Here is a 27,705-nt window from a genome sequence, read left to right on the forward strand (position 1 = left end):
AGGCCTTCTTGCTGCTTTTCCTTCTTGCCATGTCCATATGTTTGTTTCATATCTATTGCATGTCAAATATCACTCATCCTCTGACAGCTTAATTATCTATCACAAGGCACCATAAGTACATCATAGGGATAGATAAATAACATTAACCTTCTCTCCCACCCCCCCACCCACGCCCATCCCCAGGTAACTACTCTTTTCCTTCACACTATTTTGGCACAGATCTCACTGAAGAGTCTCATCTGAGTGCTGTTTTGTACTGAACTCGTCATAGCTGGAGTTTATTGAGCGTTTGCCTGGCACAGTGCTAAACACGTGAGAGGCACCATCTCCTGGTGGTCTCACAACGTCCCTATGAAACAGATGCCCTTACCCTCATCTGCTGGTAATAACAGTGCCTATCCAATAGCGTTTGTGGGGAATAATAATCATGCTAATAATAGCTAACATTTCTTTAGTGTTTACTGTTTGTCAGGCTTTGCTTTGAACACCTTGCTGCTGCTGCTGCTAAGTCGTTTCAGTCGTGTCCGACTCTGTGCGACCCCATAGACGGCAGCCCACCAGGCCTCGCCATCCCTGGGATTCTCCAGGCAAGAACACTGGAGTGGGTTGCCATTTCCTTCTCCAATGCATGAAAGTGAAGTCACTCAGTCGTGTCCGACTCTTTGTGACCCCGTGGACTGCAGCCCACCAGGCTCCGCCGTCCATGGGATTTTCCAGGCAAGAGTACCGGAGTGGGGTGCCATCGCCTTACATATATATTATTAACTCCTTTATCTTTCAAAACAACCCTATGATATAGCTATTACATTATCTCCATTTTATAGATAAGAATGAAGCATCAGAATGTTAAGTGAATTGCCCAAAGTCACACAGCAAGTATGCTGATACTTCTGCAGTGCTTAACGTGGTATCTGGTACACTGGAGGTGTTCAATAATGGTAGCCAATATTCTTTTCACTGAACGTTCATGATGCTGTGTTGAGAATACAATTTCTGCATCCAAAGTCAAGTATTTTAGGTAGACTCATTCCAACAAAATATTTAGTGGATAGGTCAGTCTTTAAAAGTTTTAATGGCTATGTGATATCCAGAAAAAAATTTAAACATGTTTGCTTTTGGTGGCAATTTCTCTTCATGAGGTCTACATCCATTGATAAGTTTGCCCAAGGTAAAAGATGGGCTTTGGCTGCCTTTGACACAAAACAGTTGCTTAAGCAATATAGGAATGTGTTTTCTTGTAAAGAAAAACAAAAAAACAAGAAAAAGATCAGAAATAAGAATTCCAGAGGTGGTAAGGCAACTCAAAGATGTCAGGGTCAAGATCTCTGTGATTTCCTTGCCCTTCCTCTCTCACTGTTGATTATAAAATGGCTGCTGCAGCTCCAGTCATCATGTCTGCATTCCAGGCAGGAAAAAGGACAGGATAAGGACAGTAAGGGTGAACTCACTCTGAAGCTCTCGTAAGGATCACACCACTAGCACCACTGCCACCATGACTTGTGCTTACTTCTCATCAGCACATGGTATCTTAGGGTCTATTTTCAAGAATGACTGGGGGGGAAATGACTGGGAAACACCTTTCTTTTGTTTTTAATCTTAGAAAATTGTCAGTGCAACAAAATGGAACTTCTGTTAGTGATGAAGAAGACGAGGATGAATGCAGTGATGTGCTCCAAATAGCTCATTCTGGCTTGTGAGAGCTAATGGTTAAATTTTCAGGTTTTTTTTTTCTTTTTTTTTTTAGCAAGGTGGTTGTTAAACACATTGGTAGCCTGAAGTATGTCACAATGGGAGCATTTACACCACAAAAACTGACAAACATCAGAAAATTAAGACTTACTTTCTTTTCTGTTGTTGTTAGACATATATACCAGCATCCCGCTGAATATTGGAAAGGTAGCTAGAAGTCCCTGCTGCAGAAGGCTTCTCATCTTCCACACTCTGCGTGCATGCTGTCACCTCAGTCGTATCTGACTCTTTGTGACACTATGGACTGTAGCCCACCAGGCTCCTCTGTCCTTGGGATTCTCCAGGTGAGAATACTGGAGTGGAGATGCCCTCCTCCAGGGAATCTTCCCAATCCAGGGATTCAACCCACGTCTCTTATTCTACCTGCATTGGTACTACTCGAGCCACCTGGGAAGCCCTTCCATATTTGTCATTTATCTCGGACCATAATGGCTGCGGCTTGTGAACACTTCGGCAGATAATCTTTTGAAGTACTTGGTATATTAACAACACCCCTCTTTTTATCGTGTAAAGATGTTGCTGCTGCTAAGTCACTTCAGTCGTATCCAACTCTGTGCGACCCCATAGACAGCAGCCCACCAGGCTCCCCCGTCCCTGGGATTCTCCAGGCAAGAACACTGGAGTGGGTTGCCATTTCCTTCTCCAATGCATGAAAGTGAAAAGTGAAAGTGAAGTCACTCAGTCGTGTCCGACTCTCAGCAACCCCATGGACTGAAGCCTACCAGGCTCTTCCATCCATGGGATTTTCCAGGCAAGAGTACTGGAGTGGGGTGCCATTGCCTTCTCCGTGTAAAGATGTTAGGTGTATCCGTTTATATTAGGTTTTATTATTTTCCTAGAAATTGTAAAAGTTTTTCTTTGGTATTAAACTAAGGATGTCATAAAACACTCATAAGTTTCTGTCCTGGAACTTGAAAAAGTTTTATGTAAAAATACTCTGTTCTGGTAAGACTCACACACGTGCAGAATCAGCTCCTGTGTTCTGTGTTTAGAGAACTGTCATATCAAGCTGTCACAAAGACAGACCAGATTTTCTGAGTTAAGGTATAACTCTACTGAGGTATAAAAATGTTTTAAAATAATTTCTTCTTTCAAAATGTATTCCTGGAAAAACAGTATGGGGGAACATTTTCTTCTCCTGATTATAAGGAGGAACTGATGGTGTTTCCCTTAAAAGAGGAGACTCCTTAGGTAAGTCCTGTTTTTGCTGTCCTTTTTGAACACAACCAGGCCCTTGAGAACACAGCATTGATAGGCACAAAGACTGCTAATAAGGTGTATATACACTACTTATATATAAGTAGTATATACACTACTGTATATAAAATATAAAGCCAATGGAAATTTTCTGTATCTCAGGAAAGTCAAACCGGGGCTCTGTAACAACCTAGAGGGGTGGGAAAGGATGGGAGGAGAGAGGGAGATTCAAGAAGGATGGGACATATGTATACCTATGGCTGATTCATGTTGACATATGGCAGCAATCAAACCAATATTGTAAAGCAATTCAGTTCAGTTCAGTCACTTACTTGTGTCCAATTCTTTGTGACCCCATGGACTGCAGCACGCCAGGCCTTCCTGTCCATCACTAACTCCTGGAGTTTACTCAAACTTATGTCCATTGAGTCAGTGATGCCATCCAACCATCTCATCCTCTGTTGTCCCCTTCTCCTCCTGCCTTCAATCTTTCCCAGCATCAGGGTATTATCAAATGAGTCAGTTCTTCACATCAAGTGACCAAAGTATTAGAGTTTCAGCTTCAGCATCAGTCCTTCCAATGAATATTCAGGACTGATCTCCTTTAGGATGGACTGGTTGGATCTCTTTGCAGTCCAAGGGACTCTCAAGAGTCTTCTCCAACACCACAGTTCAAAAGCATCAATTCTTTGGCACTCAGCTTTCTTTATAGTCCAACTCTCACATCCATACATGACTATCCTTCAATTTAAAATAATTTTTTTAAAAAGAGAGAGAGAAAAAAGAAACTTTTTGCAATGCAGAAGACACAGGAAATGTAGCTTTGATCCCTGTGTCGGGAAGTTCCCTTGGAGAGGGGCATGGCAACCCACTCCAGTATTCCTGCCTGGAGAATCCCATGGACAGAGGAGCCTGGAGGGCTACAGTCCATAGAGTCTCACAGAGTCGAACATGACTGAAACAAGTGAGCACTGCATGGCACAGGCATCACCTTTAAAGTCCGTTGTGTAAATACAGTCAACCTTTTTCTTGTATAAGAGATTTTTCTTTTAAAAAATCTTGCTTTTTATAATTTACTCTAGCTAATGTTTTCTGACTACAGCCATTGTGATGAGGAAACTTATTTGAAAATTAAAACAATGATCAGCAATAATTGATCTAAAAGGCTTGGATATCCAACTGAATCAATCACATTTTAGCCACTGTCTTCTCAATAATTTTTGGAGGATAGCTGATAAATAACATTTCCTTTGTCTCCTGAGTATGGGGACAAACAATAACCAAACCCAAAAGTCAAGGACGTGGAACTCAAAACACAATCTTCATTATCTATAAAGTAGCTGGGAATATTTAGCCATAGATCTGTAGCCAAATTGGCTTGCTAATACTTTGCCTCCAAACTAGGCAGTCTCAGGCATTAGCATTGTGGGTTGCGATTTATCTGTACAGCTGGATTAAAAGGGTTACTCCTTCACCAAGAATACCCTTCTTCAGGTTCCCTAAAGGAGTCTTCCACTCTGCATGTGCACATACTCCAAGTTATCTCATCTTTCAAAAGAAAGGCTAATGTTGCACTTTTCCACTTGAGACAAAGTGATCAGGATTTTTTTTTTTTTCCAGTTAACTCAGGGATACTCCACTCTGCTTATATAAAGCTCCCTAAAGTTTGCATTTGGTTGTTAAGGAACTCATAATCCATTATGTCCATTTCAAAGTTTGATTCCCTAAAGTCATAACTATTCAGTTGAAATGCTTTGTGTAAAAGCAAAGGAGAGAAAATAAGTGGTACAAAGATAGCAGTTCCTTGCAAGAGTCGAAGAACAGTATTCATGGAGTCCGCAAATGTCTATTGAGTGGCTACTGTGTTCTGGGCGTTGTTTAAGGCCTCGGGGTTACTACAGTGAACTAAAAGTTTTTCCTTTCGGTTGGTCTGTGTTTTAATTGAGGAGACAGACAATGAACACAAGGTGAGTGAAGATGTGATCATTTAAGCCAGGGAGACAAACGGGACATGGTGATAAATAGTGACTTTAAGGAATGGGCAGCGTTCTGTTTTAGGTAGGGCAGCCAGAGATGGCCCCTCTAAGGGAAGAGCTTTGAGCTAAGATGTGGACAGAGAGAAGAGACAGAAAAAGTTACAGATCATCATCTGCACACTCTTCCAAGGACTTTGGAGTCTTTTTCAACTGCAATAGGGAGTCACTGAATGGTTTAAAGCAGGGGAGAGGCAGGATTTGAGTTACATTTTCCTGGGTCGTCTGTAGAAAAGGGGACCCACATAAGAATAAAGAAAGAAAGCAGGCTGGCCATTCAGAGGCTACTATGGAGGTCTCAAGAAAAGATGGTGGTTTCAGCTAGGCAGTAGTGATAGAAATGTAGCAAAGATCATAGAATGCTGTTCTAAGGATAAATGCCTCTTTTATAATAAGCTTCAAGGGGACAAGGATCAGGCCAGTGAAAGTTGCCTTTTCATGGCGACTTGAGTTCCTGTACATTTCAGGAAATGTATTTTTTTTTTTAAAGATGTTTGTTACATATTTAGATTTTCCAACCATACGTTCAACAACTGCAAGTCTTCTCTTCAAAAATGAAGAATTACAGCATTTCTCTGCCATCAACATTTCTTTTTTCATTTTAACTCTATATCTCCATACACGCTGTATATCTTCTAATACATTCATAAATATAGAAAACAGAGCTCCCCCCAAATAAAACCCCTTGTTTCCAAATGCTTATCCAGTTACAATTCTGTGTCCTTTCCTGTCCAACTTGTTCAAAGAGTAGTTTGTACGTCCTGACGTCTCCATTTTCTTACAGTCACCCAGTGACCCACTGTGTTCTGATTTCCGTTTGCACCATGATGTCACCCTTACCAAGCTCGGTACTGCATACTGCTGGGTAGTTTGTGTATGCACACCTTAGCCCTGGTTAAGGTGACCTTTGTATTGCAAAATCCAGTGAATTCTTTAATGTCTTCCATTAGGCGGCTCAGATTCACCGGGCACTACAAGTCAGTCCTTCATTCTCAAAAACTTTGTAAAAGACTGGAAACAACCCAAATATCCACTCAATAGAGGACCAGTTGAATTAACATAATGGTGCTGTTTGTGCAAAGAGAGCTTATCTTTTAGAGACATGTACTGAAATATTTGCTAATGCACCAATATGATGTGTGTTTTTCGTTTAAAAAATACTACGATTTAGTTGGCAGGAGGAAGTGGGTAGAAATATAAGTAAAATAAGATTGGTTGTGAGTTGACCATTGTTGAGGGCTCTATGGGAAATCATATTACTCTTTCCACTCTTTTTAATGTGTGGAATTTTATATAATAAAAAGTAAAGCAAATAATTAAAACCCCTGACTCCCATGACTGCACTCCCCTAGCTCTCTCCTGCCTCTCTGACCACCTCCCTTGTCTTCCTTCTTCTGTACTTGTTCTGTAAATTGTGGTGCTTCACTCTTAACTCTTGGCTCTTCTCACTCCAACTGCTCCACTCGAGCAAGTTCATTGACCAATCTCCTGGCTCTAACTACCAGCTATCCTCTTGCCACTGGGGTCCAAACGGGTATCTCTGTCCCAGACCTCTCACGCTCTGGGCTTTAGATTCTCACACCCAACTGTCATACGATTATATTCCCCTGGAACTCTCACACATTCTTCAGATGCAACATATCCAAAACATATCACCATCTTCATCCCAAAGCTGTCCTTCATCCTGTAGTATCTACCACTCTTCATGGCATCACTCACAGTCATCCAGCTTAGGAACCTGGAACTCTATCTTTTTTTCTGTGAATGCCTATTGAACACTTCCTATGTGCTAGACAGTAATCGAGGCTTCTGTGTTGGCTCAGGTGGTAAAGAATCTGCCTGCAATGTAGGAGCCCGGTTTTGATCCTTGGATTGGGAAGATCCTTTAGGAAAGGCAATGGCAACCGCTTCCGGTATTCTTCCCTGGAGAATCCCATGAACAGAGGAGCCTGGTGGGCTACAGTACCTGGGATCACAAAGAGTCGAACACGCCTGAGCGACTAGCACTTCACTTTCAGACAGTAATCTAGATGGTGGAAATACAGAATTAAATAAGAGAGACAAAATACCTGTTCTCATAGAGCTTATATTCTAGTTCTAGGTTTTAGATGTTCCTTTTCTCTTTCCTAAATTACTGATATTAGCCTCCTAAATGCTCTCCAGCCTCACCCCCTTCAAATACATCCTGCACAATAGTGGAGGTCCCAAGTGTGGCTCCTGCAGCCACAGCAGTATCGCTGGTTAGGAATGCAAGTTCTCAGGCCTCACACCAAGGTGACTGGATGAGAACTCAGGAAATGCGGCCCAGCCCTCTGTTTTAAAAGCCCTCTGTGAAAGTGAAAGTCGCTCAGTCATGTCTCTTTGGGACCCCCATGGACTATACAGTTCATGAAATTCTCCAGGCCAGAATACTGGAGTGGGTAGCCGTTTCCTTCTCCAGGGGACCTTCCCAACCCAGGGATTGAACCCAGGGATCGAACCCAGGTCTCTCGCATCGCAGGCAGATTCTTTACCAGCTGAGCCACCGGGGAAACCCAAAAGCCCTCAAGGAAATGCTTAGTTCTGAGATCCACTGCTCTGAAAAGCCATCAGAGAAATGGATATAAAACGTAAGTCTGGCCGTGTTGTTTCCCAGCTTAAAACCTTTCGGTAGACTCTCCCTGAATACAGGGAGAAGTCCAAGCTCCATGGGAAGGTTCACAGGGCTCTCCAGCATCTGTTCCTGCCCACCTCCCCTCAACCATCAGCTTAATGAGACAGGCTGGGTCCTGGGGCCCTGGGCTGCTGTGCTGCAATGCTTGCTCCTGGACACACCACTCCTTGAGCAACAAAATACAAAGAAACTGTGTGAGAAGAAAAACAATTGCGTACATGCATAGTTGGAGCAAATTCTTGACCTAAAAGATACGAAGAGACCAAAAACCCCAACTGCACCTTTGAGGAGCCATGAGTAAAGGCAGGGTACTGCACATTGTCGCCTGCTCTCGACAGCACCAGAGGGGTGGGCAAGACACCTTAAGCTCGCCTGCAGCCCAATGCCTGGCACACGCTCACCCTCACCCCATATAAGGAACAAGCTCAGGCCCCTCAGGGAGCAAGCAAGCAAGGGACCCTGCTGTCTGAGTTCACACTTGCTGCAGCAGGGGCCCCAGTAAAGCCTTGCCTGAATTTCTTGTCTGGCCTCTAGTCAATTTCTATCGATTGGGGAAGGCCGAGGACCCTGGCTGGTGACATTAATACTCATACATCTTTTAGGATTTCCTTCTGGCCTGGCTTCCTCTAGGAAGCTTTCCCTCATTATTCCCACCAACCCAGTCAAAAGTACTACTTCTGTGCTTTTATAATACTGTGTGTATGTCCATCACTTACAGGCCCATCATTGTATATATTACACATAAGCAGAGGAAAGCTTCAAGAGCTCTGGAGCCAGGTTAGCCCTGTGAGATTGGGCAAGGAGCTGACACTGTGTCATTTAGGAAATGGATTAATAGGCCTTCTATGGTAAGATTGTGGGAATTACATATAGTGTTGGCTGGCACTCGGCACAAGCTCAGTGTCCCCTATTTTGTGAATTGCCTTTGTGTGAGTATCTCCTGCCTGGATTATGCGAGCTGCTCATGAGGCAAGTGCCTGGGTGTTGCTCAGCCACGTGTTCAAGAGACCCACTACAGGGTCGGCCCCGTCACAGACGCTCAGCACACGTTTGCAAAGGAAGCAACTCCCCAAGCGTTATTTTAAACTCAGATGTTTGGGCTCTGGGTTTCCTTTCTTAAGTGAGCAATATACTATTTATGCTGAAATATTTATTTAATAAAGGAATACATTGAATCAAAACTGAAGAACATGATGAATACCTGTTATAATTTTATTGACTTTATTCTACTTAAGTTTCCTAAACGTCAATAATGCTAATTGTGTAAAACAGCCTCACTACGAAGTTTATTCTTTTGCCAAAATTGCTTTTCTTAAATGGTCCTTTCACTAATAAGGAAAAGCAGGTAAACTGTAAAAATATTGTGGCCTGCTAAGTCTTACTTCTACTTTTACAGTAGTGAGAACCCAGCCTGCATGAGTAAATTTTCTGCTGCTGAGTCACTTCAGTCGTGTCCGACTCTGTGCGACCCCATGGATGGCAGCCTACCAGGCTCCTCCATCCATGGGATTCTCCAGGCAAGAACACTGGCGTGGGTTGCCATTTCCTCTCCAGTGCACTAAAGTGAAAAGTGAAAGTGAAGTCGCTCAGTCGTGTCTGACTCTTAGCGACCCCATGGACTGCAGCCCACCAGGCTCCTCTGTCCCTGGGATTTTCCAGGCAAGACTACTGGAGTGGGATGCCATTGCCTTCTCTGGAGTAAAATTTCTAAATGTGTTAGAGCCCATAGCTCTTTCAGTCTTTCAGACTCCCATGCTTTGCAATTCTCATCTTTGCAGAAAGCCTCCCCACTTTGCCTGAATTAGGTATAAACCTTTCAGATCAGATAAACCCTGTGCCTTTTCAAAATTCTACATTTTCCAAAACTCTTCCCCTGCTACAAGTAGCAAGAGTTAGTATTAATCACTCAGTCATGTCTGACTCTGAGCCACCAGGGAAACCTGAACAAGTAGCAAGATACAGGTGATTTACTAGATCATTCTCTATATTAGCCTAAGGAGAAAAACATGGTACAAAGTCCCAGAAAACCTGCAACAATAGAGTTTCCTAACCTGGCAACAATTAAAAAACAAAAAAGATAAAATATTCTTCTTTCCCAGTAAGTAGAGGCTACCTTGGGGCTTCCCTGGTAGCTCAGACAGTAAAGAATCCACCTGCAATGTGGGAGACCTGGGTTCCAATCCCTGGGTTGGGGAGATTCCCTGGAGGAGGGCATGGCAACCCACTCCAGTATTCTTGCCTTGCAAATCCCATGGACAGAGGGGCCGGGCGGGCTATAGTCCATGGGATTGCAAAGAGTCGTACACGACTGAGCAACTGAGCGCAGCACAGCACAGAGGCTGCCTTGATCTTTCCAGTCACTCTAGGGGGAGGGGGATCAAACTATTAATACACGTTCAGCCACAAGCATCCTTGGATAAGCTACATCTTACCATCATCCTGTTTCTTCTCACACAGTCTAGACATCACAACATGACTTAGACCTCAAGCCTTCCTGACAGTGTGGCTCCTAGAATTACAGACAGCGCAGCAGAAAACATCTTTCCTCACATTCTCTATTACTTCCTGGACACACATTACTCAACAGCGGCTGACCCACAAAGGGAGGAAAATATACAGTCTGGAATAGGTCTCGAGGTGTTGTCTCCTTTGTCTGTCATCTTTCATGCGCTAGAATATCTGGCATCAGGCCCAGAATATTGAGGTTTACTTCCCTTTCTTTGAAGCTCTCTATTTCCTCTTGGTATGGATACTTGTCAGTAAGCAAATGTTCTTTGGCTCATTTTAACTCCGAGAGACCTAGACTGAAGCCCTCCATCACACAGGCTTTCTCCCCAGGGTGTCTATATTAATGTGTTCCTTCCTTGCACCAAATCTTCTCCGAGGAACCTGGTCCCTCCCTATAGGGTTTTCAATGGGCAGAAATGAACCGTCATTCATCTTCAATCCTGCATGGAGTGTTTAGATACTCTCATGTCCCTTAGCTCTCTAGATTCATCTTTTTTAATAAATATTTACTGAGCTTCTAACTGGCCCTCCTGTAGGTCAGTAAGGAACACAGAACTCCCGCTTTCATGGAATGGCTAACCTAGAGGATCCTGCAAGTGTCCTTACAGATGGCTTCAGACAGGCAGCCTGCTGGGAGGTGAGCAAGAAGAAACATAAAGAACCAGACCAGCACATGCAGATTTCCTGTTCTCAAAGCCCTCATTATTACCCTGTGGGTCCATTTTTCTCAGAGATGTGTTTTGCTTCTTACATTCCCAGAAACACTGAGCTTAACTGCAGGTGTTGTGGGAATACATTTAAGAAACTTAGAGAAAGACCGTAAGGGAAATGACTCACTGGGTAGAAATCCGTGTCAGTAGTGTATCTGGAATGACCCACATACTAGCTTGAAGTATAAACGCCTCACCTTTTATTTATTCAGTGTATTGCTCGAGCACCCTCCTGCCCTCAGTGACAGGAAGTCTCCTTATTTCCCAAAGCCTCCCCCAACCACCCTACTTGGGTTGGGACACTAGAACTTAGTTCAAAGCAGATCGGTTCTGCAGCAAGAAGCCAGGAAGAGAGAGAAAACCAGGAAGCGTGACCAGTCCGCAAACGCCTAGGCCTTGGGTCTCTGCCATGTGAGGTTACAGGTGGTCCTGCACACTCTGATGGCAGGAAACCAGTTCAGGCTTGCTAAGAGACTCCTATTGATTCAGCTCTGTTCTTTCCATCACCCCAGTAGCATCCCCCTGAACCCTGAGGACACTTCTCTTTAAGATCACAGTCACACGCCCAGCCATTTCCCCTTAAAGCTTAGCACAGTGCCAGGCGGGCCATGTTGGAAAAAACCCAGCCCCAGCCTCCTGAGGTGTTGAAATAAATCTTCCCCATACAGCCGGCTTCACTCCTTCTGGATGGGACCACCTCGACTCCTCCCAACAAGGGATCTTCTCCTTGCACCTAAAGGAGAAAGTCAAATGTTGGTAAGCAGCAAGCACAGTCATTTTACACACCTACATCTACGCATAAACTTTCACTGGCAGGACTGCCTGTTTGCCTCACATTTTCATAACTTAGGGCTTTGTTGATTTTTAATCCTTCTCTACAAGGAAGCAGTATCCTCCAAGGGGTTGTTCTTGGCTATACAGCAGAAGTGGCACCTCATTCCAATGCTAATTTTTCATAAAGAAAAAGTCCGCTCCCAAGACTATGGCTATTGAGTGAGGCCAAGTCATGAAGGCTTGAATGATCAGGGTTGGGAGGTAGGGATGGGGAGGAGTCAGTCAGTTACCTGCATCTCCTCAGCGTCTGGTAGTTTACCCCAGGATCAGAATTGGTATTTGTTTGTAACACATGTAACTGTTAAAGATTAATATCCAAAAATATATAAAAGATGTCAATGGTCAAGAAAGAAACCCTGTAGTAGAAAAATGGGCATTTCACACAAAGGCTAGTAAGCCTTTGTAACTAATCTTGGGAATTCACATGATAACTATGAGATCCATTTCACACCCACCAAAGCGGTAAACATAGAAATTGTGTTGATGGGAGGCAGAGGGATGGAGATGCCAGTGGGAGAGCCAGTCACCTAGGCTCCTTGGGAAGACAGTGGTGCTCACAAGCCACCATGGTGTTCAATTAGCAGGTCAGTGAGTCTCGATGCATTCATCCTTCTCGCATCTGCAACAAGGGCAGGGTGAGGCTTTTCCAGACTGGACAGCACGAGCAGCCCATTGCCCTGAAGGAGGCCCCGCATCGTGCCAACGCCAAGGAATCTCAAAAACCTTCCCAGCCCCCACGCATCAGGGCTCTGCGCTCTGGGTGAAGCTGGTGCTTCCCCGACTATACTGGGCAGGGTCGGTAGCCTCAGGTCGGCCCCATTGAGCCTGCTGGTCGGCAGTCACGGCCCCGGGTGTCCCTCCCAGGCTGAGTGAGGCAGCTCATGTCATTACACATGACCTATGTAACGACGCAGGCAACCTCGGAGGCGCTGGGATGTCCTCCTGGCTCCCTCTTGGACCATTGCCGTGGGACCCCAGCTACCATGTTGTCAGGACACTCAAGTTGTACTGTGGGGTGGAGAGGCCCCATGATGAAGAGCTGTCATCCCTGGTCACACTAGTATTAACTGGCCAGGCAGTGAGTGGACTTTCCCCCGCCACCAAGGAAAACCTTGGCCACGTCCTACTGCAGGGGCTCCCCTCCTAGTTCAGTTGGTAAAGAATCTGCCTGCAGTGCAGGAGACCCAGGTTGGATTCCTGTGTCTGATTCCTGAGAAGAAAATGGCAACCCACGCCAGTATTCTTGCCTGGAAAATTCCAGGGACCCAGTAGCCTGGCGGGCTACGGTCCACAGGGTCGCCAGAGGCAGGCACGACTGAGCAACTACACCACCACCACTGCAGCCTTAGGAAGCACTCAGCAGGAGCCCTCCAGTGAAGGTGGTCCCTGACCCTCTGCAAAGGTGTGAGATCATAAATGTTTACTGGTTTAGCATCTCCATTTTGGAGTGGTTTGTTATGTAGCTGCAGATAATTGAGAAACCTTGTCAAATGCAGATCCTTTAACCATCTGCTGAAGAAGGCCTAGGATGCAGGACTTTTACAAGATCCAGGTGGTGCCAATGGGTGGGCTCGTGGTCCACAAGGAGGAGGAGCGTTCAGCCCCAATCCCGCTTCAGTGAGAGGCAGCAACGCAAAGCAGTGCGGTGTCTGCTGTCTCTGGGGGCCGTAGGAGTCAAAGCAGCCGGGCTGCCGGGACTGGTGAGGACAGCGCAGCGCACGGCGGGTGCGGAGGGATGCCTGGCCGACTGCCGAAGGTTCTGCGAGCCCAGAGCTTCCAGGTGAGTTCTGCTTGTTTAAAGTTTGCTTGGTGGATTCTGGGCGGTTCTGTGTGTTCTGGTGAGGTTGAATTCTGAGCTTGCTCAGTGGGCTTCCGAAGGTTGTGTGAGCTCTGGTTCCATTTAATTCTGAGTTGGCTCAGTGGATTCTGGAAGATTCTGTGAGTTGTGATTGAATTGAGTTTGCTCAGTGGACCCTGGAAAGTTCTGTGAGTTCCGGTTCCATTTAATTAGAGTTTGTTCAGTTGATTGCCAGAAGGATCTGTACACCTTGGTGCCATTTTTTTCAAAGTTTGTTCCATGGACTCCAGAAGGATCTGTATGTCCTGGTTCCGTTTTGATTCAGAGTTTCTTCTATGAACTCTGAAAGGTTCTGTGAGTTCTGGTTCCATTTAACCCAGCATTAGGATTTTAATAACCGGGTTAAATATGAAAGCGAAAATGTGTGTTATTTGTTTTTCAGGGAGTGTGGGATTGAACAAGTACAAACTAATAACGATGACATTCAAGCCTCTGTGGGGACAGAGCACCCATTTCAAGGCTGGCTCTGCTCCTTTCTCCTTCAAACACGTGACCATCCTTCTACATTCAGTGACGTTACAAGGACTGCAGAAGTCCAAAATCTCTAGCCAGACTTGCATAGTCGTCTACTATTTGGTCCCTTATTCCACCCATTCATTTTAATTCACCAGTATTTTCCTAACCAAATTCTAAGCTTTGGTTATATTTGTTTACTTTTCCATGAACTCATTTTTAAAGATAAGCTTTAATTTGGAGTAATTTAAATGTATAGAGAAGCGGCAGAGATGGTAGAGAGAGTTTCTACATATGGTTCACCCATTGAATCTGGGTGTTTTGCAACTGTAGATTCAACCACTATGAATGGAAATACTTTTTAAAACAATTCCAAAAAATTCCCCAAAGCAAAACTTGAACTTCTCACAAGCCATCAGTTGTAATTACATAGTATTTCCGTTGGATTAGGTATTACAAATAACCTAGAGGTGATTTAAAGTGTACAAGAGGCTGTACCTATGTTCTAGGCAAATATTACATTATTTTATATAGGGGACTTGAGCATCCCCAGATTTTGGTATCCCCAGGAATACTGTTCTGGAACCAGTCTCCTGGGATACTGATGAATAGACTGTACTCCCCACCTCATTTCTCTAAATGTTGACATCTTACATTATACTGTGCCATTTCCCAAATTAACAAAACAACATCAATATATTACTCTTAACTAAACACCCATTTTCCTGCTGATGTTCTTTGGCTCTCCTAGGATACAGTCCAGGACACCATGTTCATTTAGATGAGGTGCGTTTTTTTTTGTTTCTAGCTCTGTTTATCACATTTTCCCTCCCCAGGATGCCCTTTTCCTTTCTTGACTTTCATAAGTCCTACCTAGTCTTCAGATCAATTCAAATCTTATCCCTGAAACATCTTTCCTAATTCTTTCTGTGCTCAGTGATTTCTTTAACCCTCAAACTCCAGAACCACTTTGATCCAAATCACGCATTTGAAACACGGCATAAGCTGACCTGTATCATTACATATCTTTTAAAATCTTGTTTGCAAATTAGTGTTTAAGGCAGGGATAATATCTCATACATTTTGTGGCGTATCTGCAGGCATGGTGTTCTCAAGCATTTATTGTAATGAATTTTTATTTTCATGCTATGTTATTTTATATTAGCATAAACAACTAGGAGTAGACTGTAAATATTAATTGAATTTATGGAGGCCCATGTTTGCTACATTTATATTTTATAACAGACATAAATGCAACTTGACAAGTAAAAATAACAAGTATTTACTGAACACTGACAATAGGCCAGGTACCCAACTAAATGTTTTACGTGTAGCTTCACAGTTAATTCTCGTGAAACTTTTATGTAGCAAATATTACAGTTATCCCCTTTTAAGATTAAGTGATTTGCCCAAGACTACACAATGTGAAGAGATAGCCAGGATTCATACCCACGTGTTAATGACTTTAGAGCATGGACTCCTAAGCACTTTACTATAAAGTGCTTTTTGTCCCAGCCGTGATTTCAGTGGTTTACACTTGATGTCTTCTTTTTACCATCACTCAGTCTTTCCTTAATTTCTAAAACCTGGTGTCCCCAGAAGCCCACTGACACTGCTCTAGAAAGTATCGAATTACTTTGTTTCTTATCAGTCCCAATGGCTTTATAACTTGTGCCATGACATTTTTACTTTGTACGCTGGGTTAGCACTTAGAAGCTATTTTGCATTATGTCCCATCTCTTTACACTCCAAGGGCAAGGACTTTATATCCTTGTGCCTGGCACTGAATGCAGTAATAAGTAAGAATACATAGAGAGAGCAATAAGTAATATATAGAGTAGTAAGTAATAATATTTCCTTCCTATTCCTGAGGAATAGATTGTTTAAAACTGTGGTCCTGGTGCTTCCCTGGCAATCCAGTGGCTAAGACTTCATGCTCCTAATGTGGGGGGCATGGGTTTGATTCTTGATTCACAACTGAGATTGTGAATGATCGTGAAGTCACTCAGTTGTGTCCGACTCTTTGTGACCCCATGGACTGTAGCCTACCATGTTCCTCCATCCATGGGATTTTTCAGGCAAGAGTACTGGAGTGGGTTGCCATTTCCTTCTCCAGAGGATCTTCCCAACCCAGGGATCGAACCCGGGTCTCCCGCATGGTAGGCAGATGCTTTACCATCTGAGCCACCAGGGAAGTTGAATGCTGAGCAGTGCAGCCTTAAAAAAAATGAAAAATAAAACTGTGGCCTTGACACAGTGTTAAAAACTATGAATGTTTTTAATTATAAAAGAAATACAAACTCCTGATCAAAAAATTGATGACTTTCCAGTTATAAAGAAGAATATGCAAAAATAAGATCTCCCCGAGTTCTACTTTTCAGAGGAAACTGAGTTGAATGTTCACTGTTGCCAAAGCTCGGGGGTTTGCTGAAAGTAGAACCTTTTTGTGTGTTGTTTTGTTGGCAGGCGTAGAATCCTGGCATGCACTCATCTCTCCCAGTTCAGGTGGCCCTACATTTCTGCTACCTTTAACACTGTCATACATTCTTTTTTTTTCTTTCACATTCTGTCCACTCATTTTCTACCATACTAATCAGTCTTTTCCCTTTTTTTCAGACATCCTCTTACTGAATCCAAAGAGAGAATTTATTTGGTACCTCTGCTCTTTTCTCTGAATATCTTCATCCTCAGAGAGCTTTTCCATTCTCTGAGCAGGCTACCACCTTCTCTCTTTTCTCTTGCTGGCATACTTCTTCTTAGGCTTTCTCGACCTATACTCATTCCTCTGTCCCTTGTGGTCTGACTCACAGCCACCTCTCCAATAAAATTACATGTCAAATTTCCTGTGCGTGTATGCTAAGTCACTTCAGTCATGCTCAACTCTCTACGACCCCAAAGACTACAGATCGCTGGGCTCCTCTGTCCTTGGGGATTCTCCAGGCAAGAATACTGGAGTGGGTTGCCATGCCCTCCTCTTGGGGGTCTTCTAGTTCTCTTAGCCCCTCAACCCTATGGACTTCTGGGTGCCATTTACTCTCTTTTAGAAGTGTTCCTTCCTGTCTTCTGAGACATTGCAAAGTCCAACTTCTTCTCTGCCTTTAGGATCCAAGCTTCCCTCACCACTCTACTGCTGCCCCTCTGGGTTTTTTTGCTCCCCATCTTTATCTCCCCCCATGTCTCCCTGGGGAATGTCTTCATCGTTTCAAACCCATTCAACTCCACATGTCCAACGTGAATGAACCTCTCTCAAATTTCTTTTCCATGTTTCCAGCTATCTGCTCATCAGAGTTACAGTTTTGCCTCGAGGTGAACATGTCAGAGCATAAACGCAACACCGAGAAACACATCTACTTCCCTGTTTCCCTGCTTCCGTTAAGGATGCCACCACAATCTTGGTCAACTCGGGAACACATCCATCAGTTTCCCTGCAGTACCCCTTGAGTCCCATCGGTTGCCTCACTCATGAATCCTACTACTGTATCCTTCTGCCTACTTCTGTCTAGTCCCACCGTGTCACTGATTTTCAACTGCATTTTTATGGCCTCTTAATAGTTGTATCTTCAACCCCCCTTCGTTGTCCATCTACCCACAAGTAAGTCAGATAAGTCTTCCCAAAAGCCTGCCTCTGACCTTGCGCTTCCCTGATCAAAACCCTCCAGTGACAAGCCACTCCCTGTGAGTGAGAGATAAATTCTTCAGCATAGTTTTAGAAGTCTAGAACAGTGATTTCAAACATTTTTGTTTCAGGATCCCTTTTCCCTCTTAAAAGTTCTTGAGAACCTCAAAGAGCCTTCATTTAGACAGGTAACATCTGTCACCATTTACTGTATTGGAAGTTAAGACTGAAGAAATTTCCAAGATATTTTTACTTATATATTTAAAAATAACAATAACAAATGTATGTTGATATAATCTTAATACATTTTATGAAAAGATAACTATTTTTCAAAAAAATTAGTGAGGAGACGGGCATCATTTCACATTTTTGTAAATCTCTCCAGTGTCTGATTTAGTAGAAAACAGCTATATTCTCCTATCTGCTTCTGCACTGAGTCTGTTGTGATATCACAGGTCATGTAGCCCCTGGAAAATTCCATTGTATGCTTAGAGAGAAGGAGAGTGAACAGGGAAACCACATCTCAGTATAAATGGGAAATGGCTTTGACCTCACAGACTCTATGAAAAGTGTTCCAGGTCCCCAGACCATGAATTGAGAACCATGCTATGCCTTCTCCCTCATGTCTCTTCAATGAATCCTCTCATTCCAGTTAAACTCTTCTTTAACCCCAAATCGTATTCACATTTTCTTGGCTCTTCTCTGAAAGAAGTTTTTAGGTCAATTCTGTTTGTTTGTTGGGAGTACCCTATGATTTACCAGGGTACAGGGGATTAGTGAAAACAAAAAAGTTTTTCCTCTGACTTACTGGAAAGTCCTCAAGACTGGGCATTAAGAAATTGCCAGTGGCAATTCTGTAACACTTTACATCACGTTGGACAAGTCATTTTACTTGGCTAACAGCTTGGTTCTCAGTTCTTATATGTATATGTGTAACCAGAGGAAATAGGTAAGACAATGTCTGGAAGTTGTTCCCAGGCTAAAATCATCAGTGATTTCGAACCAAATCACCTGCAGTCTGTTTTGAAGAAGGAGGAAACACCTGCCATTTTTGTGTATTCCCCACCGTCGGTTAACTATAAACTGCCGTCTTCTTACGAATGCGTAAAAGTCAGGTTCTCTGTGTTGGAAGTTTCTAGTGATTGTCTTCAGAGAAGGCAATGGCACCCCACTCCAGTACTCTTGCCTGGAAAATCCCATGGACGGAAGAGCCTGGAAGGCTGCAGTCCATGGGGTCGCTGAGGGTCCGACACGACTGAGGGACTTCACTTTCACTTTTCACTTTCATGCACTGGAGAAGGAAATGGCAACCCACTCCAGTGTTCTTGCCTGGAGAATCCCAGGGATGGGGGAGCCTGGTGGGCTGCCATCTATGGGGTCACACAGAGTCAGACACGACTGAAGCGACTTAGCAGCAGCAGCAGCAGTGATTGTCTTGAAGGGCTTCAAGAAAGAACCCACTGGAACTTCTGTTGAATTTCTTTCTTTATATTGAGGTATAATTGATGGATAAAATTACACTAGTTTGATGTGTACAACATGCTTCAATATTTGCATGTATTGCAAAATGACCATCACAGTTCACATGATTACAATTTTTTTCTTATGATGAGCACTTTTAAGATTTACTCTCAGCAACTTTCAGATACACAATACACTATTAACTATAGTCACTGTACTGTACATTATATTCCCAGGACCTCAATTTTGAAAGATAGCCTATTTTTGTCCTTTAAAAGCAAGTGAGGCTGTGTGCCTTTTGACCACCGTCACCCATTTTGCCCACTCCCTACCTCCACCAGTATCTTCTCTGTATTTGTGAGTTCGTTTTTTAGTTTCTTTCAGATTCCACATACAAGTGATTCCGTGCGGTACTTGTCTTTGTCTTATTTCGCGTAGCATACTATCCTAAAGGTTTGTCCATGTTGTCATAAATGGCAAGACTTCCTTTTTCTTCAAGGCTGAATAAGATTCCATTGTATAAATACACCACATTTTCTTTATCCATTCATTCATTCATTCCTGGACACTGAGTGCTTGTCTTGAATTGCAGGTATTTTGATTAAATTTGGAATAATCTTTGGATACATTTCATGAAATCTGGGCCACATAAAACCAGCCATTGTTGGTGCCATTTTCAATGGGTATTTGGAGTCCATTTACTCTTTGTGGACTGGCATATATAAATGCAGTTGATTTTTGTGTATTGATCTTTGGCCAGCTACCTCATCAAACTCATAGTTCCAGTAAGTTATCTATAGGTTTTTTGGGGTTTTCTATGTCTATATATACAGCATTTGTGAAAAATGACTGTTTTTCTTCCTTTCCATTCCTTGTATCTCATTTCTTTATTTCACTGGCTTGGATATCTATCGCAGTGTTTACTATCAGTGGAACTTTTTGTGTTGTTCCCACTTTTAAAGGGAATATTTTCAATGTTCCACACTTAAAATGATAGTTTATATAAGTTTTTGGTAGCTGTCCTTTATTAGGTTGAGAAAATTCTCTTCTGTTTCTAATTTGTTAGGGATTTTTATCAAAAATAAGTTACGCAATTTTTATTCTACATCTGTTGAGATGATCACACTGTTTTTCTCCTTTATTTTATGTGGTAACTGACATATATAGATTTTCTAATATTAAAGCAGTCTTTCAATCTTGGGATAAACATGCAACTTGGTCATGGTATATTTTGTTTTTCTGTACATGTGAGATTCATTTTGCTAATGTTTTATTTAAAATTTTTGCATCATGTTCCCCAAATAGATTGACCTATAATTTTCTTGTACCAATCTTTTTGAGTTTTAGTATCAAAGTTAAAAATGCCCCAGAGAATATATTCCTGAGTTTTCCCCCTTTTTACATTTCTAAGCTTGTATGAGATTAGAATTACTCATTTCATAAAATCTGGTAGCATTTGCCTATTGCATATATAGTAGATACTTATTTTGAGTTACATTTGGGATATATTTTCTAAGGATTTCTGCATTTTGTATTTATTTTCAATTTATATTAATATGTTTGTTCATGGTTCTGTTAATATTATAACCATGGATACAACAGAGATAAATGATGCATCCCTTTTCAGTGCTAGCATTGATCATGCTGTCTCTCGCCTTCTCTTCCTTGATCACTTTTATGAGAGATTGACCTTTTAGTAAATATTTTTAAAGAACCAACTTTGGTTCTATTGATTTTTCTCTTTCGTAAGTTTTTTCTGTTTTGTTCATTTCTGCTCTTGTCGTTGTTATCTCCTTCCTGCAGACTTATCCTGTTTTCTCTAACTTGTTAGATGGACATTTAACACATTCATTTTCAATCTCTGTTCGTTTCTACCACACTCCCTCATTGGAAGTGCCAATTGCACCTCACTCTGCAAGTTATATGTTCAAGCTTTATTCATTTCTAAGTGTTTTAAATTTAAATTTTTATTTTTGAACTATGATTTAATAGTCTGTTAATTTCTAAGGGTATGTGGATTTTATGTTTCTTTTCATTTATCAATATGGTCACATCTCTTTTTTGATGACTTTATTGATTATTTTCATGATGATTGAGGGAAAACCTCAATCTGGTTTCTTTCATGTATGGGCTATAAGATAGCAGAGTAGTTCAAGATTTCTAGTGCAGGTCAACTTTTAAATAATCTTTGAATTGACAGCACTCAGTAGGTAGTTTGTCACTGAAAAGTGATTACTTGTTTAGGCAGAGCAATACAAATTTTCTAGTAGTGTCTTGGATGGAATCAGAATTTTGTTAAATCAGCAGCAGTTTATATTTTTCCCATGTATTTGTATATATCATTAATTGTGTTACCAAATAATCAAAGAACTTATTCATTATTTCTGTTTGAGATGGATCTATTTTTCTTTCTTTAAATTTTTTTTAAATTTATTTTTTATTGAGGTAACATTTCATGTGCATAACATTATGTTTCTACTGCTGTATACCCTATGGTGTACTCACCACCAAAAATTTAGTTTCCACTTGTCACCATACAGTTGATTCCCATTATCCATTTTGGTCTCCTGCCAACACTTACCCTCTGGTAACTACTACTCTGTTCTCTGTATCTATGTGTCTAGTTTTTGTTTGGTTGTTCATTTAGTTTGTTTGTTTTTATACTCTATATATGAGTGAAATAATATGGTATTTGTCTCCCTCTATCTGACTTATTTCACTTTAGCCTAATAGACTGAAGCTCTATCCGTACTGTTACAAATGGCAAGATTTCATTCTTTTTTAAAGGCTGAGTAATATTCCACTGTGTGTGCATATATAATATGCTTAGTTGCTTATTTGTATTCAACTCTTCGCAGCTTCACAGACTGTAGCCCCCAGGCTCCTCTGTCCATGGAATTTTCCAGGCAAGAATCCTGGAATGAGTTGCCATATCTTACTTCAGGGGATCTTCCCAACCCAGGGATTGAATCTGCAACTCTTGTGTCTCTGCATTGGCAGACAGATTCTTTACCGCTAGTACCACTTGGGAAGCCCATATATAATATATCTTTTATAATATACATATTAAATATGAATATCTTATCTTCTTTATCCACTTATTAATGGGCACTTTGGTTGTTTCCATGTCTTGGGCTGCATTTTGTAAATAATGCTGCAATGAACACAGAGGTACATATCTTTTTTTGAAATAGTGTTTTTGTATTCTTTGGAACAAATACCTGTAAATGGGATAGCCAGATCATATAGTCATTCTCTTCTTAATTTTTAGAGAAATCTTCATACTGTTTTTCATGGCAGCTGTACCAAGTTACATTCCCACCAACAGTGTAGGAAGATTCTCTGTTCTCCATATCCTTGCCATCACTTAGTATTTCTTGCTTTTTTGATAATATCCATTCTAATAGGCATGAGGTGACATCTCATTGTGGTTTCAATTTGCATTTCCCTAATAATTAGTGATGTTGAACGTCTTTTCATGTGCCTGTTGGCTATCTGTATGTCTTTGGCAAAATATCTGATAAAGGGTGAATATCCAAAATATATAAAGATCTCATCCAACTCAACAACAACCTCCACCCCAACAACCATATTTACAAATGGGCAGAGAAGCTGAATAGACAGTTTCCCAAAGGAGACATACAAATGGATCTGTAATTCTCAATGCATTATGGTTTTTGGCGTGATCTGAAAAGTTTTTGGTTATAATTTGCTTTATGTCAAAATAATTCCTATTGATTTAATCAATTATCTTTATCACTTTCACATTGTAGTAAGTTTGAGTTTTACTTCTATTGTTGAATGTATAAAGTTATAGATGACAAAAGAAAATACCCTTCATATATGTCCAGATCAGGCATTTGTAGTGTTCAAATATCTGTGCAAATTGCAATTAAAATGACATAATTTACTGTATCAATATATTGTGTAAATATTTTTCAAAAAGGAAAATGGATTTGGGTTTCTTGTCCAAATCTTTGAAAATATAGGTTTTCCTTAAAATGCAAGTCTTGGAACTTTCCTGGAAGTCTAGTGGTTAAGACTCTATGCTTCCATTGCAGAGGGCCCAGGATTGATCCTTGGTTGGAAAACTAAAATTCCATATGCCATGCAGTGCGGCCAAAAAAAGAGTAAGCCTTGAACAACCTTATAGGAGGTAGACCTTGTGATTACATTTAGTTTCTTTACAGAAAAATCTAGGTAAGCACATACATTAATGTGCTCGAGGTGCCATAACAAAGTCCCACAGACTAGGTAGCTTAAAGAACAGAAATTAAGTTTCTCTCAGTGTTGGAGTCTAAGATCAAGGTGTTGGCAAGGTTGGTTTCTGATGAGACCTCTCCTCTTGCCTTGTAGATGGTGTCTTCTCCTGTGTCCTCACCCAATCCCCCCTCTGTGTGTCGGTATTCTAATTGCCGCTTCTTATAAAGTCAGTGAGGTTAGGACCCACTCTAACAGCCTCATTTTAACTTACCCACCTTTTTAAAGGTCCTGTTTCCAAATGCAGCCCCATTCGGAGGTACTGAGGGTTTGGGACTTCAACGTGTGAATTTTGGAGGGGCGGCAGTTCAGCCCATGACAGCTTCTGTGTCTAGAATAGTCCATCTTTGGGGCAAGCTGGAAAGATATCGCTGTGCAAAACATGACTCCTATGAAAGGAATGAGCCTTACGTGACGTACACGCAGGTATATTAACATAAGGGACATAAGTCACACTCACATCCCTCGGTCCTCACCTCCACAACAGGAGTGTCGTCCTAAGCCTGACAGTGGCTGTTGTTCAACAGCAGGTTGTAATCGTCCAGAGCTTCCTTTTGTCGAATAAAATACCAGATGATTTTCAGTTGGGTCATGGGAAGCATGGTAGGTGGGGTCATTATACTTCCACCCCTTGGTTTCTAGGATCACGTCGTCTTCCTCATGGGGACATAGCAGGCTCTTTGATTAAGTACATGTGATATCTCCTGGAGAGCAGTACCTAACCCTTCCAGAGGAAAGTCTTAGAGCTGGCATTGAATAACCTGGAAAGGTTATTCCACTGTTCCATGAGGCTGGCTCCGTCTGGATGATGGCACCTTACAGACCGCTGAACCCCATGGCTGTGGGCCCACTCTCATCCTGCCCCGTGAACAGCGCCTCTGGCATGTATGTTGTGCTCTGTCAGATTCCCTGTCTGGCTGATTCACTGCCCTGCATGTTTGTTTTCCTCCTTCAGAACATCTCCCCAGGTCGTCATCACTAAAATCTTTAACAACTGAGCTGCCACCTTGGGCCAGGGTGCCTCACTTTATCATTTGGGATGTTACGCTCATTGCCTGCTGTGCGTGCAATGCTAAGTCGTTTCAGTTGTGTCTGACTCTGTGTGACCCCATGCTCTGTAGCCTGTCAGACTCCTCTATCCATGGGGATTCTCTAGGCAAGAATACTGGAGTGGATGCTGTGCTGGGCGGTAGGTAAATCAGCCCCCCAAATCTTCTCCTTCCTGCCTGTTTTTTGGACCATTCTCATGACACTTGCCTTAGTTCAGGTCCACCAGGAAGCAGATGCTAAGATGAAATTTACATGAGATTTATGGGGGAGGGAGAAGGCAGGGAGAGCCTTCAGACCATGCTGTGGGTTTGGCATCTGTGGAAGGAGAGAGGATAGGAAGGAAATGGAGGGGAAGGACAAGAAGAAGGGCCTTGGACTAGAGTGCAGTTTGTCCTGGCTAATGGGGCATCGTCAGGCCACAGTCAGCAACTGGAGGAGTCCTGCCTTTCCCTGGATAGGGAGCCCTGGTACCCTGAGCGCCCCTGCCATGCTTGCTCATCGGCTGGTGAATGCAGTGCTAGAACCGATGGAACAGCAGTTGGGGCTGTCAGCCAATTGTGATTTCTGCACCAGAAGACCTGAATAGTGTGTTTTCATGGTCATGAAATGGGTTCCAAGTGAAAAAGGTGAAAACTGCGTGGTCCATTTATTTATTTATTTAAATTTTATTTTATTTTTAAACTTTACAATATTGTATTTGTTTTGCCAAATATCAAAATGAATCCACCACAGGTATACCCGCATTCCCCATCCTGAACCCTCCTTCCTCCTCTCTCCCCATACCCTCCCTCTGGGTCGTCCCAGTGCACCAGCCCCAAGCATCCAGTACCGTGCATCAGACCTGGACTGGCGACTTGTTTCATACATGATATTATACATGTTTCAATGCTATTCTCCCAAATCTCCCCACCCTCTCCCTCTCCCACAGAGTCCATAAGACTGATCTATACATCGGTGTCTCTTTTGCTGTCTCATACACAGGGTTATTGTTACCATCTTTCTAAATTCCATATATATGCATTAGTATACTGTATTGGTGTTTTTCTTTCTGGCTTACTTTACTCTGTATAATAGGTTCCAGTTTCATCCATCTCATTAGAACTGATTCAAATGTATTCTTTTTAATGGCTGAGTAATACTCCATTGTGTATATGTACCACTGCTTTCTTATCCATTCATCTGCTGATGGGCATCTAGGTTGCTTCCATGTCCTGGCTATTATAAACAGTGCTGCGATGAACATTGGGGTACACGTGTCTCTTTCCCTTCTGGTTTCCTCAGTGTGTATGCCCAGCAGTGGGATTGCTGGGTCATAAGGCAGTTCTATTTCCAGTTTTTTAAGGAATCTCCACACTGTTCTCCATAGTGGCTGTACTAGTTTGCATTCCCACCAGCAGTGTAAGAGAGTTCCCTTTTCTCCACACCCTCTCCAGCATTTATTGCTTGTAGACTTTTGGATCGCAGCCATTCTGACTGGCGTGAAATGGTACCTCATATATTAGTGAGTAGGGGCTTCCCAGGTGGCTCTAGTGGTAAAGAAACCACCTGCCATGCAGGAGACGTAACAGACCTGGGTTTACTCCCTGGATTGGGAAGATTCCCCTGGAGGAGGGCCTGGCAACCCACTCCAGTATTCTTTCCTGGAGAATCCCATGAACAGAGGAGCCTGGCAGGGTACAGCCCATGGGGTCGCACAGAGTTGAACACGACTGAAGTGACTTGGTACCCATTAGTGAGTATATTTCTAGCATAAAAGAACTTCAGCTTTGATTAGGCCTTGATAAGAAACAAATTTCCTGCTTAAAATATTTAAACTTTTAATTTGTATATAATATATATACACACACACACACACACACACACACACACACACACAGAATAACACACATATTTTAAATGTGCTAAATTTTCCATACCAAACAGGGCTGTATTGTGTTTACAATTGGACCTGTGTAATGATTGGAAGAGTCTCCCACACACTAGCTTCTGGCTTCAACCACCTCATCTATTTTTTTTTTCTCCACTGTTTACATACATGTGATGTTGGGTACTGTAGGAGGCATTCACTGTTAAAGTAATGCCAAGTCTTCCTGCCATATTCTCCGTAAGATAGCCCACCAAGCAGCAGTGATATTTTTAGAAGCTGTTCTTACTCTGGGATGGCTAGCAATAACCTGCCCATATGTGAAAGTACCAGCAAACCATGTAATTATGTTTCCCTTTAGCCCAAGTTAATGTACCATCAACTAAAATGCGGCCGTTACTTCATCATCTCCCATGAGGGAACATGTGACACAGCGGAAGCTGGAGTAGAAACAGAATTGTCTTAACTGATTAGGATTAAAAAATCTTAATTTGGAAAAATTGACAAAACATAAACCTTTGTGAAGAGGGGCTTCCCAGGTGACTCACTGGTAAAGAATCTGCCTGCCAAACGCAGGAGATGCAGAGGACCTGGGTTTGATCTCTGGGATGGGAGGATCCCCCGAGGAGGGCATAGCAACCCACTCCAGTATTCTTGTCTAGGAAGTCCCATGGACAGAGGAGCCTGGCGGGCTACAGTCTGTGGGTTCACAAAGAGTTGCACATGACTGAGCATGCACAAGTACTGTCTTAGTCCCTTGTGAACATGTTGCTCCAGGCCCATGGAAGCGGTGCATCCAGTGAGGGGCCCTTAAGCTTTAATAGCTTCTTGGTGAATCCCTCTTTGAGAAGTAGGCAACTGAAATCCATCTTCTGGCTCTTTACCACCCCTTCTTCTAGAGCTGTTAGCTCCTTAGGGATGCTGCCTTCCAAACTATTGCAGGTGGTTCTTCTACTAAATGTTTTACTGTGATATATAAGGGTCATCAGCTTTCCAGACAGTGATGTCTGTTCTGAGTACTTGCAACCAGCCTCTTAAGCCAATGCAACAGAATTTTAATTCTTTGTTTTAGTGGTACCACACCCACCCTGTGCTGGGTGCCAATTTTCTATTAGGATAGCAGGCTAAACTGCTGTAATAAGAGAGTCAACAGTGTGTCTTAAAGAACAAAGAACTGTATTTCTTTCCTACATCACACTGTTGAGGTGACTGTGAGCGCTAGTGGATACCTTTGCACCATGACAGTGGCTCTGTCATCCTCAACTTCTACCTTCCAAAGTCAGGTTGTTGCTGTTGCTGCTGCTGCTGCTGCTGCTGCTGCTAAGTCGCTTCAGTCATGTCCGACTCTGTGTGACCCCAGAGATGGAAGCCCACCAGGCTCCCCCGTCCTCGGGATTCTCCAGGCAAGAACACTGGAGTGGGTTGCCATTTCCTTCTTCAATGCATGAAAGTGAAAAGT

At 42.5% G+C, this 27,705-nt stretch overlaps 1 long non-coding RNA gene and 1 other non-coding gene across 2 annotated transcripts in view; both read right to left on the bottom strand.

Annotated features, from left to right (window-relative positions):
- Positions 1 to 11,027: 11,027 nt before the first annotated feature.
- Positions 11,028 to 27,705, bottom strand: part of LOC112441992 (uncharacterized) — a 52,409-nt gene continuing 35,731 nt past the window's right edge. The window contains exon 3 of the long non-coding RNA XR_003029948.2: positions 11,028 to 11,583. This is a non-coding gene — a long non-coding RNA (uncharacterized lncRNA). The remainder of the gene's footprint in view (positions 11,584 to 27,705) is intronic.
- TRNAG-ACC (transfer RNA glycine (anticodon ACC)) lies at positions 16,118 to 16,189 on the bottom strand. The gene has a single exon. It is a non-coding gene; the product is annotated as a tRNA-Gly (tRNA).

The sequence above is a fragment of the Bos taurus genome, chromosome 17 (assembly GCF_002263795.3).
Source record: "Bos taurus isolate L1 Dominette 01449 registration number 42190680 breed Hereford chromosome 17, ARS-UCD2.0, whole genome shotgun sequence".
Classification (NCBI taxonomy): domain Eukaryota; kingdom Metazoa; phylum Chordata; class Mammalia; order Artiodactyla; family Bovidae; genus Bos; species Bos taurus.